This window comes from Pristiophorus japonicus, chromosome 2, assembly GCF_044704955.1.
Source record: "Pristiophorus japonicus isolate sPriJap1 chromosome 2, sPriJap1.hap1, whole genome shotgun sequence".
Lineage (NCBI taxonomy): Eukaryota > Metazoa > Chordata > Chondrichthyes > Pristiophoridae > Pristiophorus > Pristiophorus japonicus.
Window position 1 is genome coordinate 347,117,272 of NC_091978.1, and position 11,595 is coordinate 347,128,866.

The 11,595-nt window shown below is 41.3% G+C and overlaps 1 protein-coding gene across 1 annotated transcript in view; it reads left to right on the forward strand.

The window, feature by feature from the left end:
* The window catches only part of LOC139234848 (high mobility group protein 20A-like), a 61,048-nt gene extending 58,415 nt beyond the window's left edge, over positions 1-2,633 (forward strand). The window contains exon 13 of the mRNA XM_070865605.1: positions 1,330-2,633. The gene's annotated coding sequence lies outside the window, so the exon portion shown is untranslated. The remainder of the gene's footprint in view (positions 1-1,329) is intronic.
* Positions 2,634-11,595: the final 8,962 nt, after the last annotated feature.

An 11,595-nucleotide genomic window follows, 5' to 3' on the forward strand; every position in this document is an offset into this window, starting at 1 on the left:
TTGAAGTTAGTTTGTAAGCTGTGTCAATATTATATCATTTGCAGTCTCCAGTCTGAGATTTTTATGGCTATTCCTCCATGAATCCTTTGTTAACTTTTTACTGTCTCTATATTTTCCCACATTCTCAAATTCAATGTCTGTATACATTCAATATACATTTTCAGTATGCATTCTCAGGGTGACTGATGAACTCATTTTAAATGGTGGAAGAGGCCTGTGCGTGAATTATTTTAACGTGGGGTGACCGTTGCACACCAACCACCTCACGGGCTTGACTGAGCAAGGTCTTGGTTTACTGGCAAGGGGATCCATGACGACTGGAGACCAGGTTCCGCCGCATGTGCCAATACATTCACATAAATTCAAACATACTCCTCCTGTCCTCCTTTCTTCCTTCTAATCACAGGACTCCTCTCACCCTGGAATTCACAGTATGCAATGTGAGCCTCACGACCTCACAGCCTCGCTATTAGCCCATGCTGCGCCTTCTCTTGGTCTTGTCCACGCTGCTCCACCTCCCCACTCCTCCGTGCCTCATCCGTCCTCTCCTCGCCGGTCCCGACCTCCGGACCTAGCCGGTCCCGACCTCCACAGTAGCACCAGTACAAATGGCTACAATGCCCTGGGTTAGGGAGGTGGAAAATAATCCTGGGTTCCTGCTCCTTATTGCTTACTAGAATTCCCTGCTGGAAGCACATGCATGGACATCGGGTGAGGAGAGGATCGGGTTCAGCTATGATTTGCCCTACGCTTGAGTAGTCTGCCAGGGTTCATTATCAATGCTTACACATGAAAAATAGCCGTTTGTGTGAGGTACCAAAGGGAGACTGGCATCTCTGAGCTGCACATAATAAGAAGCTGGAAGCTCCTTTACAGGAGGAAAAAGAGAAAGTTGTCAACAAACCTTTAGCATGTCTTTGCTTGAAACTGGGCTCAATTTCATCCATGAGGTGAGAATTTGTGGCTCTTGTCAGGATTGATTACACCGTACACACCACAGGCATGCGAGTCTAGATAAACCATGCTAAAATCTGACTGGATTAGGCTTTTACATGTAGCCTTGTACATGATGTTGAGCATGTTTGCAATATGCAATGATACTTGGCTCGAATTTCCTGTGTACTTCCCAAAGTGTAACAATACTTTCTTCTGTAATGTTTTACTATTTACTGAAAGTGCCAATGATCTCCTTGAATATAAGTTGTAATGTGTCCTGCTTCCTGAATCAAAGCCAGACAAATATAAGCAGCTCAAATTCATGTCACAGTTATGTACAAATTACTGGATAAAAAGAATTTAAATTGTAACAAACAATTTGTGATTTTACAGAAACACTCCCATTTGCAGAAACCTTCTGTTAACAGTACTGTATATGAAGAATAAAGAAGTTGAAGAATGAAGAATACAAAAGATTCTGAAAAAGCAGGTCAAGTCAGATGTGAACACTGAATTTCACTGGGTTTCTATCTGTTCAGTGATTTTGTCAGTTGAAGTTGACTTTTATGAATTGGATTCATTTGTGTTTTTAAAAAAAAAACGCATATTTTTGCTGTTCAATATGTTTCTGCTCTATCCTGTTATAAAAGCATGTAGCAGATGCATTTTTTTAACTATATAATAGATGCTATGTTGACCATGTAGTGCAGGTTGTACTACAAATGCACATTAGTAATGTTAAAATTGGCAAACAGACCATCTTCTTCACACTTATGTTATTGCTGGCTTATGGTGTGATGGGATCCATCTCGGTAAGTCCAGTAATGAAAGATGTTTATCACCAATGTTCCCTGCTGAGAGGCCCTGCGCAGCTGACTCAACCGCGTTCTAATGGTAAAATACACGCATGCGCAGTCATTTGAATTGGCTGTGTAGCACCCCCCCCCCCCCGCAAAAAAGCGGAAACCTTGTTTTGTAATGGTTGTGTAATACCTAAGCATAGTGTAAGTCAATGTTTTCTCCTCTTTCCCTTTGCCTCTTTCCTTTTGGACAAGAACACTACAGTTTTGTGATTAAATCATCTTTTCCAATGTTTCGCGTGTACCAAGTGTCACGGTATTTTTTACATGCAGTGATGCATGTAAGGGAAAATGTTCTCCATTTGTGTTTTTCCAAGACATTGTGAACTGTGGGTTGCCTTTCATTTAAAAAGAAATGATGTATTTTAATGGAAAACTACTTGGCCCAGATTTTTGAAATAGCAACCAATGCGATTTTCACAGTTGTACTTGTGTTATTTGTTGCCAGTTATTCAACAGATTATCAAATGTTTTGGACAAAATGTACATGTGTAACATACTAGTTTTGTTTTAAGTGTAAATTGGCTGGTGATTTTTAAAGCATATGTTGTGCTGAACTACAACATTATTTCTAATTGGTGATCTAATGTAATCTAGAAGGCAGGATTTCCAGTAATTGGCTGTTGTCATACATCCATCAGTTGGTGCTATGGTAGTGAGACTTTTTAATTGCACTTTCATATATGAATCATATTGTAGAATGTGTATTTTTAAATGATGCTTAAGAAAACTCAAGTCTTGTTTTATAAATATTAATAAATCATTATGTTTTGGCGTTTTAAATGTTTACTAAATCATTGAGAACACAAAGTGCTTTCTATAGAGTATTGCTACATTTGGACAAAAAAAGTACTGTATATTTATTTTTATTGTGAAAGTACTGTCACAATAAACTTTTTTTTAAAAACACTTATTTATATTTGCTGTTTTGCTGCTAAGGAAAACTGCAAAATTGCCGTTGTACTCCTATGTTGTGTTTGTGATGCTGCCTTCCATATTCTAGTGACGATCAGATCTCCAATAGTTTTTGCACTGTAAAAGCAGCTGGTAATAATGGGGAATAACTGGCGCCAAAGGAGGAAATAAAAATCTACAGCGCTGACAATTGGGCAGGAAAAAATATTTGTCGGTAGATAGCGCGGATGGATTAGCTTGAAGAAATTTGATTTGTAGCTGTTGTATAAAGATAAACCATCAGCAATTCTGATACTTAGACTTTATTCTATTCAGTTTGCACTGGTGATGATCTTATTGCTGGAGAAAGGAACACTGTTCTATATTGGGCACCGATTACAGCACAGCCGGGTGCACAATAAATCTCCTGCTGCTCTACCCCAACATTGTACCTCGACTCAATCACCATAAAAAAGCTGCACTAATCTCCTCTCTCTCAGGCAGTCCCTTGGAGTCGAGGATGACTTGCTTCCACGCTATTGAGTTCTCAGGTGACTGATGAGTCCAATGCAGGACCTACAGTCTCTGTCACAGGTGGGGCAGACGGTGTTGGAAGGGATGGGTGGGTGGGGTGCTTGGATTGCCGTGCGTTCCTTCCGCTGTTTGCGCTTGGCTACCGCTTGCTCCCGGCGAAGAGACTCGAGATGTTCGGCGCCTTCCTGGATGCTTCTCCATTTTGAAAAGTCTTGGGCCAGGGATTCCCAGGTGTTGGTGGGATGTTGCACTTTTTCAAAGAGGCTTTGAGGGTATCTTTGAAGCGTTTCCTCTACCCACCTGGGACTCGCTTGCTGTGTTGGAGCTCTGAGTAGAGTGCTTGTTTTGGGAGTCTAGTATCGGGCATTTATCCACTGCCTATACCAGCTAACGAGGTGGCATTTTGACTTTATTCTGCTAACCAAATCCCACTGGCCTATTTAAAACAGGTTTGTAAGTAACATTGCCAGTGTAGTGCCAATTTATGCTGAATCACAGGTAACTTAAATTTGTCAAGGCAAACAATGAACTGTTATCGTAAAGTAGTGAAAAGGTATATTGTATAATTATATGCACGTGTACACCAGCTCAGCTCCCGTGTTGCTCATCGACACGTTCTGGAGCATGGTTCACTGTTCAAAAAGGGAGAGAAAGCTCAGCTGGTTAACTATAGTTTAACATCAGTTGCGGGCAAACTCTTAGAATCCATAATTTGAGATAAAATTAGTAACATTTGGAAATGCATAAGTTAATCAAGGACAATCAGCACAGATAGATTTATTAAAGCCAAGTTTGACAAATTAGATTTTTTTTTTTTACGTACAGACCCATTGGTTAGATAAAGGATATGCAATAAATATAGTGTGTATGGATGTGCAGGAGATGTTTGATAGTGTCTCGGTAAAGAAACTTGTTAGATTATTTTGGGTTCATGATACAAGAAAAAAATGCAGCAGCGTGAATAGGAAATGGCATAGGAACATGAATACTTATGTATCATTTTGTAGATTTAGGGCTCAATTTTGCCCAAAGCTGTTTTTTGGCATATTGCCAGTTACTCCCGTTTTTCTACCCCAGAACTACTCCAAAAATAAATATGCTAAGTTTTCCTGCTCTCTTTTTCAAAATTGGCGCCGCGCAACCTGCCCTGTAGCCTCGGGGGGTGGAGCCATTGTCTGCGCCGAAAAAAAACTATGCCGCCCCTTCTGCGCTGCACAAAAAAAAAGGACGTTTTTGATGTGATTCCTATGGGCGTGCATGTGCAGTACAGCTTCCAGTCTGCGATTGGCCATTTTTAAAGAGCCAGTGGTAGTGCTAGCCCCTTCCCTGAGTAGCGGTTTGAGTGTTGGTGGTACATTCCATGGTTTCCCGCCATCAGAGGCTGCGGGTCCCAGTGGGATGCAGCAAGGCACACCCAGGGCCCCACCGTCCCAGGCTGTGGGTCCCACTCGAATGCTGCAAGCCACACCTAGGGTGAGCTCGATTGCGCTCTCCTGAGGTGCAGGATCTAACAGATGTGGTTCAGATGATGGCAATGAGTGCGGAGAGCCTTGACCTTATGTGATCACTCCTGAACACCATCAGTGGGGTGGGTGATGAGATATTAGGACTGTCGTGAGAAGTAACAACACTCTCAAGAGAAATGGGAACGCTGTCCGGGAACACGAAGGAGGGAATATGTCAGTCAGCTGAAACCATGTCGGTGCACATGAGCGAGGGAATGTTGCAGGTAGCTGATGTGCTGTTAGTGAACATGAGGAAGAGAATGTCACAGGTAGTTCAAACACTCAATGAACATGAGGGAGGGAATGTTGCAGGTAGTTGAGACATTGTTGGTGAACATGAGGGAGGGCATGTCACAGGTAGCTGAGACACTGGCGACGAACATGAGGGAGGGAATGTTGGAGTTAGCTGCTGCAGTAAGGGAACACGCCCAGACCCCGTGCCCATTGACGGAATCAACTACCACTCCCACTCCAATCCCCAGACTAGCCTCTGAAGAGGCCTAAGCCGAGCGTTCCACATTTCCTGCCTGCCCCCCCCCCAAATCAAGAAGTGCGCATTACCCAAGATGTTCGAAAGAATAAGCTTGGTACCAACCCGAAAAACGCTGCGCCACCGCCTGGAGTCACCAAGGCCAAGCACAGCGGGCGGTCTTTGAATAAGGTGGACGAGAGATGGGTGCAGCCTTTCTTTGCTGCTGCTGTTATTATTGTTGTAACTGTTCTCAAATTAAAAGGTTTTTTTTAAGTTATGTAAATTTACAAGTTTAAAATTAGTAAATAATCTTAACTGAAAACTTTAAAGTTTAATACAAGAATATGTTTAAGTTAAATTAAGTACAAACAAATATTTGCTAAACTTTTGAATAAAATATATTTTAAATTATAACTAAATAATTTCCATTATTTGCTCGATTATTAACACAACTTTTGAAGTAAACAAGAATCATTTCCATCATTTGTTCCATTAACACAACACAACATTACGGAACAGGTCCAAACAGTAAACATGGTCCATGTGGAATAGTTGCCGCTGAGCCTTCAGGCAGCAAAGCGTTCACGAATGAGCTGCTGGCACAAGGCTCGAGCAGTCGTTAAAGCGGCATAACGACCCTCCGTCGTGCTCCGGGTTCAGGTAGTTGCATAGCTTCCTTGTCCTCCTCGTCATCTGCATCTTCCTCATTATTATCATCAGCCATTCTCATCTCGGGTAGATCTTCTACTACTAGCTGCTGCTGCCTCATGATGGCTATGTTATGCAGCATACAGCATACAACAGTGAACTGACCAACAATCTCAGGGGAGTATAGCAAGTCGCTTCCGGAATGGTTCAGGCATCGGAAACGCTGTTTCAAGATGCCAATGGTCCTCTCTATTATGCTGCGTGTCCCAATGTGTGACATGTTGTATTCCCGGTCAGCTTTCTTCCGGGTTACGCGAAGGGGCGTCATGAGCCAGGTGCATGATCAGCCATGATCATATTGAATGGTGGTGCAGGCTCGAAGGGCCGAATGGCCTACTGCACCTTGTTTCTATGTGAGGCCGTACCCTTTGCCTCCCAGCTGGCTGCTGATGAAACATGGCAGATATAACACTCCAACGTGAGATGAACGCATCATGGGTGCTCCCAGGGTATCTTACTATCAGGGTAACTGACATGATGCGATGCATGTCGTCACACACGTGCTGCACATTAATGGAGTGGAAGCCTTTTCTATTCCTGCACATCTTGGAATCCTCCAAAGGTGCTCGCAAGGCGATGTGGGTACAATCAATGCAGCCCTGTACCTTTGGGAAGCCAGCAATCCTGGAGAAGCCCTCAGCCCTGTCACGCATTGCCTGGGCAGTCATGGGGAACTTTATGTAGTTGTTCCTCCGGACATATAGTGCAGCATTCACCTGCCAAATGCAGACATACGTTGCATGTTGAGAAATGGCGCAGTTGTAGCTTGGAATGATCCAGAGGCAAAAGTGCAGCTGTAACCTTCACTTCAACTGACAAAGCAGTCCTCCTGACGCTTCTAGGGTGCAGCTCTGCTTTTATCAATTCACAAATAATGTGTAGTGCAGTCTTGTGATGCCTTCCACAGCCCCCCCCACCCACCCGGGCTTGATTCGATGCGTAATGCATGCTTCTGATGCCTTCCGATCGCCTTCCACAGCCCGCCTCTTCCCCCCCCCCCCCCACCTTTTGAAGCCGATCCCCTGTGTCTGGGCGTGGGACCGATTCGCCGGCCGACGCGCCGACCCTCCAACCCTGTTTGCAGAGGTTCAGTGGCGGCGTGTGAGTTGAAAAAATATAAAAACTTATAGAATTCCATCAAACTTCCATTTACTGCGTTATGAGGTTAAAAAAAAATTAAGCTTTGTGATGCATACTTAAGTCTTCTTGACTCCCTCCAAAACTTCGCTGAAAAACAATGCTGTCTTTCTGTGCCGATTTTTCAATGCATGCTGCTTTTTCTTAACTCACCAGAAAGTTTTTCGGGAGTGGTCACATGTGCCTACCTAGGAGAAATATTTGGGGGAAAAACTTCCATAATTGACAAAAACTGGCGCAGACATCAGGTTACGCAAACTAACCTAAAAAAATCATAACTAACCGAGTTACGCTGGCGCAAGTTCCTTTGGGAAACTTACATTTTTTAACTTGCGGCAAAAAAAGTGCCGCACGCCAAAAAAAACGCGCAAATCACGGAGGGAAATTGAGCCCCAAGTCTTTGGACACAAAGTTGACCAAACCCAATACAGTGTGTGTAGCACATCAAAGTGTTAACTGAAAGATATAGAACTTTGTTGTCATTTGCTCAATTAGAGAACAGTTATACTGTTAATATTGATTGACAATAATGTAAAGTCAGTGCAAGGTGCTTTGAGCTCTTTCAAGTTTGAAATTTCTGCTGCAGAGGTGGCTGAAAGATTTCCTTTTTTGTGGTTGCGGTACTAATGCTGAACTGATGACTAATGAATACATTAACATTGACTGCGCTTTTGCTGTTTGTACAGGACTGCCAAATCTGCAGTAAAATTGGAATACAATTAGTATTCCTTTGTAGAGGCGAGAGTCATCAGCCATTGTGACACTTACATTTATCTCTACCTCATTGAATTCACACACCGGCTAATTTTGATTTTTTTTTTAAATACCTTTTGGTGAAATTTTGTACTAAACTGAAGGATGCGGGTCATGGAGAACAGAACATTTTTCCAATTAGTGTATCCAGTGGCAATATCGAGCCCTTTTGGGTCAATTAAAATCAGATTTATAGGAAAGTTTCTGTTTTTGTAGCCCCAACAATATGCATTAACCCCAGCACCGTCCTTGTGGCACCTTGAGTAGGATTGCAGTGCAGTGACAATTCATACTGACTTCTAAAAGCAGTAGGATCTCAGGTGACACTGCCTAAATTCATTTCATGTAGGATGCTTACAACCACCATTAAGAAAAATCGGAGCTGGATTTGAACCCAAGTATTAAAGCTATAAGTTTAAATTCAAACCAACTTTTTCATCCAGCCCCCTAGTTTTGTTTAGTTCTACTTTTATATTCCTGCTGTTTATTTCGCAATAGTGTGCAAAATTATGAGTATGCAGATGCTCTGTTTGCTATCTGTTGAACTGTCTGCCTGTTGCTCCAACTTGAATATTTTCACGTTTGTGAAATAGATTTTACGGACTGTGTAATCTACTTGCTGTACTTGTTCCATTCTAGTTCAGTACCCAATAGCTTGCAGCCTGGAGCAGAAATTGGAGCATGGTAGCTGAACTGGTAAATTGATGTCACCTGGTGCATGAATGTGGTGGGAAGAAGTGTCCGTGAACAGTTGAAAATTAAACACTTGGTGTACCCTGTGCTTATTACCAATAAACCAACCCTGTAACATGATTCTCTGTTCTAATGATTTAACTGCCAATTTCACCCTAGGGCCTGTTTTCAAAAGTTGATTTTCAACCATGAGCTATCCCCTTACATCATTAACCACTTGAAGTAATAGTGGTAACTATTGCAGGAGTTCAGAGGGCCACAGCTTCCATGGGTTATTCATTCATATTTATGATAATTTTAGCCCTAAAGCAATATATTTTGTAGCAAAGATATTTGGGGTGATAATAAATAAAGCTGAGAATGGAGTTAGTCTAAGTGTGATCAAACATCATTCCTGGAAGAGAATCAGCAACAGCTAATGAGAAGATATTACCAGGGAGAAGCAGCCAATAACAAAGCAGTCTGATAAAGAGTATGGTCTCGAAACATCATAATGTGCCTATTATAGATTCATGAAAGTGCTATCAATTAGTCCCGTTCCCCTGCTCTTTCCCCATAACCCTGCAAATTTTTCCTTTTCAAGTTCCCTTTTGAAAGTTATTATTGAAGCTTCCACCACCTTTTCAGGCAGTGCATTCCAGATCTTGACTCACTGTGTAAAAAAAAATTCCTAATTTCCCCTCTGGATTTGTCGATAACGATCTTAAATCTGTGTCCTCTGGATACCTCTCCTGTCACTGGAAACAATTTCTCCCTACCTACTCTATCAAAACCCTTCATAATTTTGAACACCTTTATTAAATCTCCCCTTAATCTTCTCTGCACTAAGGAGAACGATCCCAGCTTCTTTAATCTCCACATAACTGCAATCCCTCATCCCTGGTACCACTCTGGTAAAACATCTCGACACCGTCTCCTAGGCCTTGGCATGCTTTCTAAAGTGTGGTGCCTAGAAGTGGGCACAATACTCTACTTGATGCCTAACTGGTAATTTACAAAGATTTAGCATAACTTCTTTGCTTTTGTACTCTGCCTCTATTAATAAAGCTCTTTACAGATGGCTGACTGAACTGATGTGGATTTTCAGCAGTTTTCAGTGTTTTTAACTGTTCTTGACTATAAGTGATATGCTCAAATCGAACAGCAGATGGCGATGTTTTGTGCTTCATAAACACAAAAGGAAATGTTCTTTTTAAAAGCTGACCAGCAGCACTGTCTTTCCATAAAAACAGTTTCATTGTATAGGATTCCTAATTTAAATCATCAGGGGGTAGTTAAGCTCTTACAGAATTATTGTAAGCCCCTGTCATAATGTTCTTTCCGAGAACTATGATGAGAGTTATAATGGGCTATTTTCTCTCTCATTTTCTCTTGCTGCAGTTATTTGAAATGGTTGCACTATTTTTAATATTACCAATAGGAATTGTATCACTTCATTTGAACAGTAAGAATATTGAGTTATGTCTGCACATTACAGGGAAATATAGCTTGTGTTGTGTACTTCTAGTACCTGTATACATTTGAAGCAGGAAACAAAAGCAATTCAAAATACTTCTGTTACATTATTGAACATGTCACTCTGTGTGGACATTATTCTGCACCGTGTGATGTTCTTGTCTATTGCCATCATACATGAGAAAGCACAATTAGTGCTTCTATAATAAAATGTATAAATAGAATGCCATTGAAGTCTTTGTTGAGGTTATACGAGCATTGAATTTAATAGATCTTGGTCTTAATATGCATTGGTATACCTTTAAATATTGCATTATAATGACTTACTGTACATTCATGTTTATAGCAATATACCAAGAGTTAAGTGAAACTCATTTTAGTTCGATTTTCCAGTTTGTAAATGCCCTGTGTCACATCTTACTTTGTTAATTTAATAAGCAACTGGATCAACCTGTCTGAAAATATCCATAAATTTCAAAAAATTTTACCGTTGGCATCAAGCAAGAAAAACAATGATATGCCTATTCCTTAGTACTAGTCAATATTTTAATGCAATGTTTTAAATTCATATTATCAAACCCATTTGCCACCAATTTTCTACTTTCCCTTTCTCGCTTCCTAAAGCCATTGACCTGTTGATGATGTATGGATTCCAGAGGTGCCCTCTGCTACTTCAATCATTCTTGTATCATACTAGATGGTGAGTCTTTTCAGGTTATTCGACCTTCATCCAGCCCTTTACGCAATGTTTACTCCATGCAAATCTTCAGCAAGCATCACTGGATAGCAATCAGGAATTAAACCTCTGGTCAATCGACCGTATCCTGCCACAGGGGTACTTGAGCTAATTGTAGCATCCCTCTTGCTGCCATGGCTAAGATCAGCTAATTGAGCAAAGAAAGGAGTTCGAATCTGGGATCCCCTGGTCTGTATGTTTCACATTCTTAACCAGCTGAGCCATTGGGGAGCCACGTTTTACATTTTTTTAAATTTGCGATGTTGACATTACAATTATAGTGGTAGCTACTCATTCGCAATAAGAGTAAGTTTAACAGACATTAATTACACTTTGGGATCATTGCATTTTATGACACTCAATTTTACAGTTATAATTTGGCATATAATGTGTAATCGGCATCTGCAGACACATTACGACTGCCATAATAATGACCTAATATGTTACATTCAGTATAATGTGATTTCGTGAAGACGTCAAGGCTTATTAAATGGTCTATTTTACATCGGCCAACTAGAGATAATGGGCCAGAAACTGCGGTCGGAAGCTTCCCGTGGCGCAAGCCTCCGACCACAATTATAGTGGTAGCTACTCATTCGCAATAAGAGTAAGTTTGGACCGACAGAGACCTGGGCAGCGCATGACGTCACACTGCCCAGGAACATTGCGTGCGTGAAGCCAGTGGCTTCATTTGGAAAATAGTACCGCCCACAAGACCTGTCAAAAAAAGTTAATTCGAATAGGCCACGCCCCCGATTTTTTTACCTGCACACAGTCTGCAGGATTGAAAGTCGCTGGAAACCTTGAAGGCAAGATGTTTCTTTATAGTTTTTAATGACTATTGTAATCTTTTAAAGACTTTTAAATCGATTTGGCATTTTTAAAATAGTTGTAAAGACTTTCAAAGAGATT